This window comes from Olea europaea, chromosome 3 (assembly GCF_002742605.1).
Source record: "Olea europaea var. sylvestris chromosome 3, O_europaea_v1, whole genome shotgun sequence".
In the NCBI taxonomy this organism is placed as follows: Eukaryota; Viridiplantae; Streptophyta; class Magnoliopsida; order Lamiales; family Oleaceae; genus Olea; species Olea europaea.
The window spans coordinates 5,320,179-5,328,988 of NC_036239.1; the positions used below are offsets into that span (position 1 = coordinate 5,320,179).

Consider the following 8,810-nt stretch of genomic DNA (forward strand, 5'->3'; position numbering starts at 1 on the left):
ACATCATAAATCTGATTCTTAAGATTTAATGAGATAGTGTGCTAACACTTTTAATTGCAAAAAAACGTTCTATCAAAATTCCATTACTGCTCACCAACCTCAGGATAATGGCCACTTGTTCTTAAGAATATTCATCTCATGCTTCATCAACAAGAATACTAAACTTTGCATCCCCAACTTCGTCACAAGTTTTTTGTCCTATAATATTGACCATAATGTTCAAAATTTCTTTTTGAATGTCTGGAGACGAGTATGTAACATTTTTGGGAGCATTACGTAACACAACTTTCCTACTTCAATATTCATTTTTCCAAATGCATCTACCAGTTCAATAAAATTCCCGTGATTCAATGAAGATGGAGATTCATCATGGCCTCTAAAGTTACAACCTCGAATTGCTAACCACTTAACACTCATAATAATGATTTTTAGATACAAACAATTTTTCCATTTTTCCTCATTTGATACAAAAAGCATTACTTTGTCAATATGTTAAGTTGGTTTCATTAGATCTTCAGCTCTTCTTTTACAGCCATTATGAAATGATGAAGATGTTGTACCAATATAAATAAGAAATGCACATTTACTTTCTTGCTTAACCCTCTTCCAACTATCAAATCCAACAGTGACCAACGATGAAAATTAGATGGAGTACTATCGTTGAGAAACATAAAGTAATAAAAACAATATGCCTTGTGTTGCAGGTGAATATTCCAACCAAGGAGACTGATTGTACCAACGTTCCTGAAATCGAAGTTTCTTTGCTCTGATACTCCAAAAGTTTTGGTTGATAATGTCCAACATTTAGATAGGCCCGCCTAATATGATCGCATTCATTAAATGAATGTTCAGATATTTGCTTTCTTTTTCCAGTGTCCCGTTCAATAGAATCAGATGGTTCCAAATTAAAATAGGAAGATGAAGGCCATTCAACTTTGGGGGATGAAATTGGAGGAATGGACGCCATAAAACTGGAGAATCCTGAGATTTGTTACTCTTTGAAGAAAAAGACAACAAAGTTCTTCCTTTATTGGAAAAATGTCGATCTTCTTCCATATTAAATCTAAAAGCATAAAATCAAAATGCTTCAATATTCCATGAAGGCATATCATCAACACAAATTACACAGTAGCTTTGTTACCAGTACATTATCTTTGTTTAATTAATAATTACCAATAGATAGCTTTTCAAATTTTCAATTCCAACTTCCAAGAATCCAAGATTAGATACTAGCCTAACAGGGGCGGTCGGGCGGATTTAATTAGTTAATTACACAATGAAATTATGAAAGGAAAGGCAAGCAATTGGTAAAGCTAACATTTTTTCCATTTTGATGGTTTTCAGCAGGCACTAAGCTAACATTTTTCAAGGCCCATGGTTTGCTTAATTGCTTTGCACAATATTACTATTTCCCAAACACCAAAATAATACATGTGAATGCACAATTACTAGTAGGCTGTGGGCTAAAGCAGTAACTAGTGAGTTAAAATCTTTAAACCAAGTTTTAGTTTGCTACGAAATGAGATTTTTCACCCAAAGTCAGAGAACCAACCGTAAACCTCCTCAACTAGTTCAACAACATCTGGAGTCTGGACCCTCTTCTTAGCAAATAGCACAGTACTGCCTATCAAAATGCTTCACCTACAAACTAATTAAACAAAAAAATCCCAAAAAAAATAAGAACCCATTTTCTGAATAACAAAAATAAACCGCAAAATTGAAAGAATTTCTTGTTGGAGGAAAATTACCCCAAGTCACCCTGATTTTCTAGTGTACCGAATCCATTGGGTAAACTGTAAACATTAAAATACTTAGGCAATCGGTGGTCGATGGTAGCTGGTTGGCGGCTACGGGTGGGTGAAAAGATTTAGGGTTGAAAGATTTTGAAAATTATTTCAATTGTGGTTTTGCAAATGATGTGAAGAAAGATGGGAAGAAATCGGTATTAACACAAATTAAATAAGTACATGGTAAAAAATTGGGCCTAATATTAAATAAATAAGTGAGCCAAAGATTAAAATAAAAAAAAAAATCGTTTGAGGAATTGAGGTGGGCTTGCCCATTGAAATTAATTGTTAGTGGGCTAATAGATTACAATTAAAACTTTTTTTTTTTAGTGTATTTGGGCCTCGGCAATAGTGGACTGCAACCAAGTGCACAGCCCACTGCCAAATCTGCCCATAAAACAAAGGCTCAAATCTCTTATAATGCAGAGGTCAAAATTCGAATCCCAAGGGACATGTAATGGGTAAGATGGCTCAAGCTTTCCCAGCACAGATAGTATGTATGATATAACAACTTGAACACGAGCAACTATAAAACAACTCAGACCTATTTCCCAAGCAGTTATTTTATACGTACTATCCGTTCTGGAAGAGCCTAAACCCACCTTATCCCTCATAAATTTCCATCGCATCCCTAGGTATCGAATCCAAGACCTATATCTTATGAGAGACTTAAATTGAATCCTAATAACAATTTGACAACTGTATGATATAACAGTTTGCAAAAAGAGGAAGATAAGCAAGTTTCCTTTGAACTTAGCCTCATAAAATGTTTTAGATAGAACACCAGATTCTTGCAACACCACAGAATGTTAACATGGGAAAGGGACTCGGATGAGTTCATGAAAAATTTGTGCCCAACTCATGTTTGGCTTGCATCGACAAAAACTGAAGATAAGGAAAGTATAAGAATTTAACATGTGTTCACGGATAAGTAGGAGAGGAGGGAAAATAGGATGGATGGAATTATAATTCATAAAATTCCATCTTTTAATTTCGTTTTCTAAACATTCAGAGTAGGGTAGTGTTTTTAAATAGAATAAATCTATGCGGGCAACATGAGAATTTATCCAAATTTTAATGCTCAATATTTGGTAAAGAAATGTTTTGAACTTCGGATCTAAGTCTCTGAGCTTAGTTGCATGATAGTAAGTTGATATAAGGTTATTCCAAAGATTTCTCAGAGTACCATATTTTCAAGAAGGAATATCCGCAGAAGAAAAGTTTCTCGTTATTGTCAGTTTCTAAAGGGTTAAAAACGTATGACATGTAGCACTGACTGTCATTATGACAACTGAAATATTGGAGTAATATAGCCTAAGAGCTTAACTAACTTAAATGTACAGCTATAGGGTACCCAATTTAAATCATTTAAAGGTCTTAAAAACACTGAAGATTAATGCATAACTTGATAATTATCAAAGAAAAGATGGGCATGCCCGTAGTTATTCAAACATATTACAAGAGATAAAAGAGCAAACAATCAATAGGGAGTCCTAAAAATTTCCTCAGACAGCCTTTCCCCTTGTCTCCAGAAGTTCTCTTGCTCCAGGAAGGAGCCTTTTTCTCCGACACTACAATAATAAAGCTACTATATTTGGTCAAAGAAGAATGATAAACTTCTCTGATTCACAATTCCATCCATCCATGGATGTACGCTAAAATAGCTCCAATGCTTAATTTAAGAAAGAACAGCAGAAAGGGAGAGGAAAAAATCACCGGTACTGAAAAGTAGATTTAACATACAGCCAACCTTCTGTAGATTCCAGAAATCCCTGGAATTGAAAATTGGAGTTAACATAAACCAACCTTCTGCAGATTCCAATTATTCTGCTATGTATTAATCTTCCTCCTCAATCCTGAATGAAATAATTAACAAAGAAAAATGTAATATGCAAACTGTATAGCAAGAAAATGAAAAGAAGTTAATTATCATTCTTATTGAGATATTAAAGGTTTGCTTGAGCTAGTATAACTTACTTTGGCTTGTCAGTTAAGATTACCAGACGTCTGAGTACACCTGGACTGATCTTGTCGGCAAGAACGCCCTTTTGGGAAATCGAAAACGACTTTTCTTTTGCAAAGCTTTGAAATTTTTTAGATTCATAATCAAAATGTGCTTGATCTGCATGACATTGTATACCAGTTATAAGCAAATCAAGATCAAGTTTCCACCCAGAGCAGAAATATAGTTTAACGTGAATGATCAAATCAGCTTAAAGTCCATTCTCCTCCACAATCATACAGTGCAAAGAATAGCACGAAGTTACATTGCTACAATAGCACATGAAAACTGATATGCCAGTGTAAGTTTCTTCCATTTCCCTATTTTCTTTATAGTCCTAGATTTCTTCAGTTTCCCCAAGTTTTACAAGACTGGTAATAAGAGAACCTGAAACAAAGAAATTACATCACTGTAAGCAGAATGGGAACAAGAGGACAAAAGTGGTAATTAATTGGTCTGAATTTACATTAAGAAACTTCCTGCCCAGGTCTCAATTATGTAACTTCAGTCCACTTCATAAGTCCATCAGAAAAGGATAGAACAGCTTTATGGTGTTACTTGCTTCAGTACTTTTGCATGTGATGCAATATTGTATCAAGATTTTAAAAGTACTGGAACACCACAGGACACTCAGTTAGCCAACTTCTAGCAAGGTAGCATGGGCAGGCAACTGCCTGTATAAATTTTTTTTAGGGGAAACCGTTAGTTAAACCACCAATTAATGTATATATAACATTCCAAGCTCCTGTTTGGCCCCCATTGAATTATAATTCTCTCTCTCTCTCTCTCTCTCTCTCTTATCAATCATACATTCTCCAATAAAATAATATTACACATAATCCCAAAACTTATGTTTTTTTTTAACCACACATTCAAAATACTATTCTAACCATTAAAATTTCAAAGGGGGCAAAACAGGACCAAGTTAAGTGGAGCCTTGTGCACGGAAAAATCCACTAGAAACATATATACGAAACATGGTTATACTATGCAGAATGATCATTTCCTGGAACTGAACAATAGTTTGGGGAATCTTAAGGTAGAAATTAAGAATTTTACAAATTGAAAACAGAAAGCAGGATATGGCACTTATTTATGAATGAAACAGATAAGCCTTCCGCTACAGTTGTCCACGGCAATATTCATTAAAGCTTTCTAATAAAATATCCAGCCCTTATCCTTATAGTTCCAAGTTTGGAAAGGGAATGGGGGGTTGCTTTGAAGTCCCTAGTTGAGAAATTGCAAGATCTAAATAAATACACTTAAAAATACAATGTATGGAAGATACTAAACAAACTTTTGTCAAAAGAGATGTAAATACCTTTCTCTAAAATGTATGAGCAGCAGGGAATGGAATGGAATGCTGGCGAAGAGATCAGTTCCCAGGAACATTAACCACATCTTCTCTTTTGAGTCATGATCACCACAGGTTGCACAGACCTCTTTCACCAGTGGTCTAGATTCAACATACCACATTACTGACTTGAAACACAATGGGACACTAGTCTTTGTTGTTTGAGCTCTCTTTCTTAATGCCGTCAAAACTTCCCTGTTCCCCGTCTCACTCTATCATTATCAACAAGCTGCAATGGCATTTACCAGAAATCAGTAAAACCTTGAGAAGGTGAAAATATTTCTTTACAAGAACAATAGCTGTTACATTTACCGTCTGGCGAGCTAACAGAAGATTTTCAACTTCCGTTTCAACTTCAATGAGGCCTTGCTGGAATTGTTTCATTATTTACCAGAAATCAGTAGAACCTTGAGAAGGTGAAAATATTTCTTTACAAGAACAATAGCTGTTCCATTTACTGGTTGGCGAGCTAACAGAAGATTTTCAGCTTCCGTTTCAACTTCAATGAGGCCTTGCTGGAATTGTTTCATTATTTCATTCATTGCACTTCCCAAACAAAATTACCTGAGTGATAGCACTTAAGTTGTCTATGCTTCATTTGTAAAGCAATTATATTAACAGGGCAGCTTATTAAGCATACACAATGCCTTTATATTTGGCTTGTCATATAAAATCTTCACAGAATACTTTTGGACCCAGAAGGATTGTAGTGAATAAGATTAATGACGCAATATGAACTAATGAAGATCGCAATAAGAAACAAGATTTAAAAGTAAAAAAATTAACAAAAAGAGTTAATCGCAAAAACACGATGTCTTATTAATCGAAAATATGGAGAGAAATACAAGAACTCAACAATTCTTGCTTGAACAAAACTGAAAGAGAAGACCACTACTTATAGGTACTTGACATAGCATAAAGATGGAAATAATGTGGAATAATGAATAATATATTTTCATATAAATCAAGTGAAATACAAGGAAACAAATTTTGCCCACATGAAAATAAGGAAACAATTTATTTCTAAAAAAAAAAAAATCCACCCTAATTTGGGTTACAAACCCAACAAATACTTAAAATATGGAAATGCTCAAACTAAAAAAAAAAAAAAAAAATAGAGGGAAACCAAGAAATTTTGATAAAACAAGAACGAGGTTCTGTAGAAAACAGAAGCTAGATTTTTTAATCAAGTGCATATTGATACTTTTGGCTAAACTATTTTTCTTCCACTTTGTGCCAAATAGTTTTGACATCGGTTATTGTTTCTTGCATATGGCATCAGGAGAAGGTTGAATTTTGAAACAAAGAATGACACTTATATACTACTTTTCTCAACAAAACGAGGAAAAAAAAAGTGAACTGAACAATGTGAACCCCCGACCCACACATCACCAAATAAAAAACTTGTCTGGACAAATAGTGCTAAAAGTCGAGAACTATGCAATACAATTCCACTAGATATAATGAAATAAAATCCAGTAAAGTAAACTAAATATTCCTACGAAATAGTGCAATGTTGTCTTTTTCTTATTCTTTCTACCAGATAAAATCCTTAATTGTTGATTGTCTATAATATATTGTTATGAAGTTTAAAAATGCACTTTACATGGCAGCGTAATATACTATTCTATAATCTACTGTCTAGTTATGAAGTATAATATAACTTAATTATACATCAGTTTCTCATGCTTAAAGTTTAACTTTAACCCCTATTTAAACAAAATGGTAGCGTCAATTTAAAAGCACTCACAATTTTCCAAATAAACAACAATAATTCATCAAATCAATAGTTAACAAGTATTCACAATGTTTTGTTGCACTTAAAAAATTAATAATAAAATAAAATAAAAATTCATGAAGAATCTTCAAAACTCAGAAAATTGACATATGTAGGGCAGAAAAATCCACAAAAGATTAGAATTGCCAATAAATGTTGTCTTTCTAAATCAATTTTTCACACCACATTTTTTGCTGAAAATAGAAAAAGATAATTAGTTCACAGCTTCAAACAAATGAAGAATGTTCCAAGCCTCATTAGCATTCTGAACAATTAACAGAAAAATAAAATGATTTTTTTTCAAAAAAGGGGAAAAAAAATTATGAAACAAAACATGAAATAGATTCACCTGTATATTTTTACCTGATATAACGTAAGTAGCATGAGAAAAGCGGACGATTTTCCAATTTCCGCTTGTAATAGGTGTTAGGGGCAAATCCAGAATTTTCAATAAGGGAGGCTGAAACTTAAGAAATCAATAATAATATTATATAGTAATCCTATGATGCCTCTCCCATCCTTAAATAACTTAAGAGTTAGAATCTTGTATTCAGTCTTAGTTCCATCTCTTATTCCATAATCTCATCAACTCCATAAAACAAAGTATAGAATTCTGAAGCAAAAATGCTGCCAATTGAAAATATTGCAGTCTGAGTAACCATCATTGTTAACCTGCAAATCATAAGGATTGTTTATTTTTTAGCACAAAGGGAAAGAATTATTATAGTGCTACCGAGTAAACAGTCCTGGAATTGCATCATTTGAAGATGATAGGGACTAGGGAGTGGTTAGAGATACAAGGCAATCTAGAATATAAGATAATGCTTATGACCTTATATTTCTGGAATCTAAAAGACAATCCTCATACTACACACTACATTTTCAATTACGAGCTATTAAATGGGCATCAAAAATTTGCCAGTATTGTGAAGAAAAACCATAAAATGAGGGAAAGAAAATATAGAACTAATTCATTTAATTGTACTTCGGGAAAATCATGTTCATCTCGTGTTCTAAACTTGTGATCACATGTTTTAATATTGCAGAAAAATCCGATGCCTAAAACTTTTATGGACAAAGCAACAAATCCATAAAGTAATATAAGCAGATGTAGGAAGGAAAAGTCATTACTTGCAACTAAGTCACCATTTTCACTGTCATAGACAATGGCCTCTTTGAATCGTACAGCTTGAGCGCTTCTGACTTTATCATCAAAGCTACATCCCCCCTCAATGATGCCTAATTCCAAAAAGATATATCTTTATCCTTACGGTTAAAAAAAAAATTAAGGAATTGATAAATCTATATACATATGCAGCCCAAAATTCGGCCATCCCCAAACTAGCTCAAACTAATAACACCATCCCCAAAATTCAGCCATCCCCAAATGGCCAAACCAGATACACCATCCCCAAATAGCTAAGAAACAATTTGAGAAACATCAAACACTTAAAAAATAAAAAATAAAAAATAAAAAAAATAAATCAACAAAAGTGAGAGAAGGAAAAAAAATATCTCTTTACATACAAGGAAAAAAAAATTATCCCTTTACAAAACCAGATACATGACTGTGTTCGAGAATGTAGACAAGATAGAGGTTGAACGGGACAACTTAAAAAATGGCCAGTAGATTCTTCCTATTTTTCACAATAGCCTTTCTTATCAAAAGTACTATATTGCCCTTAATGAAATTATTTGCAAGATTTATCTTATATTTTTAAGGAATTGTCAATCAGGTCCTATATCTATATTTTTCAATCTTTTGAACACCTTTAAATATTCTTTATATTTTAATAGTTCTTCAAAGATTATAGGTTGGCCTTTCTTAGTTATATATCCTTTAAATAATCCTTCTGAAATTTCTTCTTGTATATCCGTATGTTTAGTTAT

At 33.2% G+C, this 8,810-nt stretch overlaps 1 pseudogene; it reads right to left on the minus strand.

Moving 5' to 3' along the window:
• Positions 1-3,145: 3,145 nt before the first annotated feature.
• Positions 3,146-8,518, minus strand: LOC111383458 (annotated as a pseudogene).
• Between the last annotated feature and the right edge of the window lie 292 nt (positions 8,519-8,810).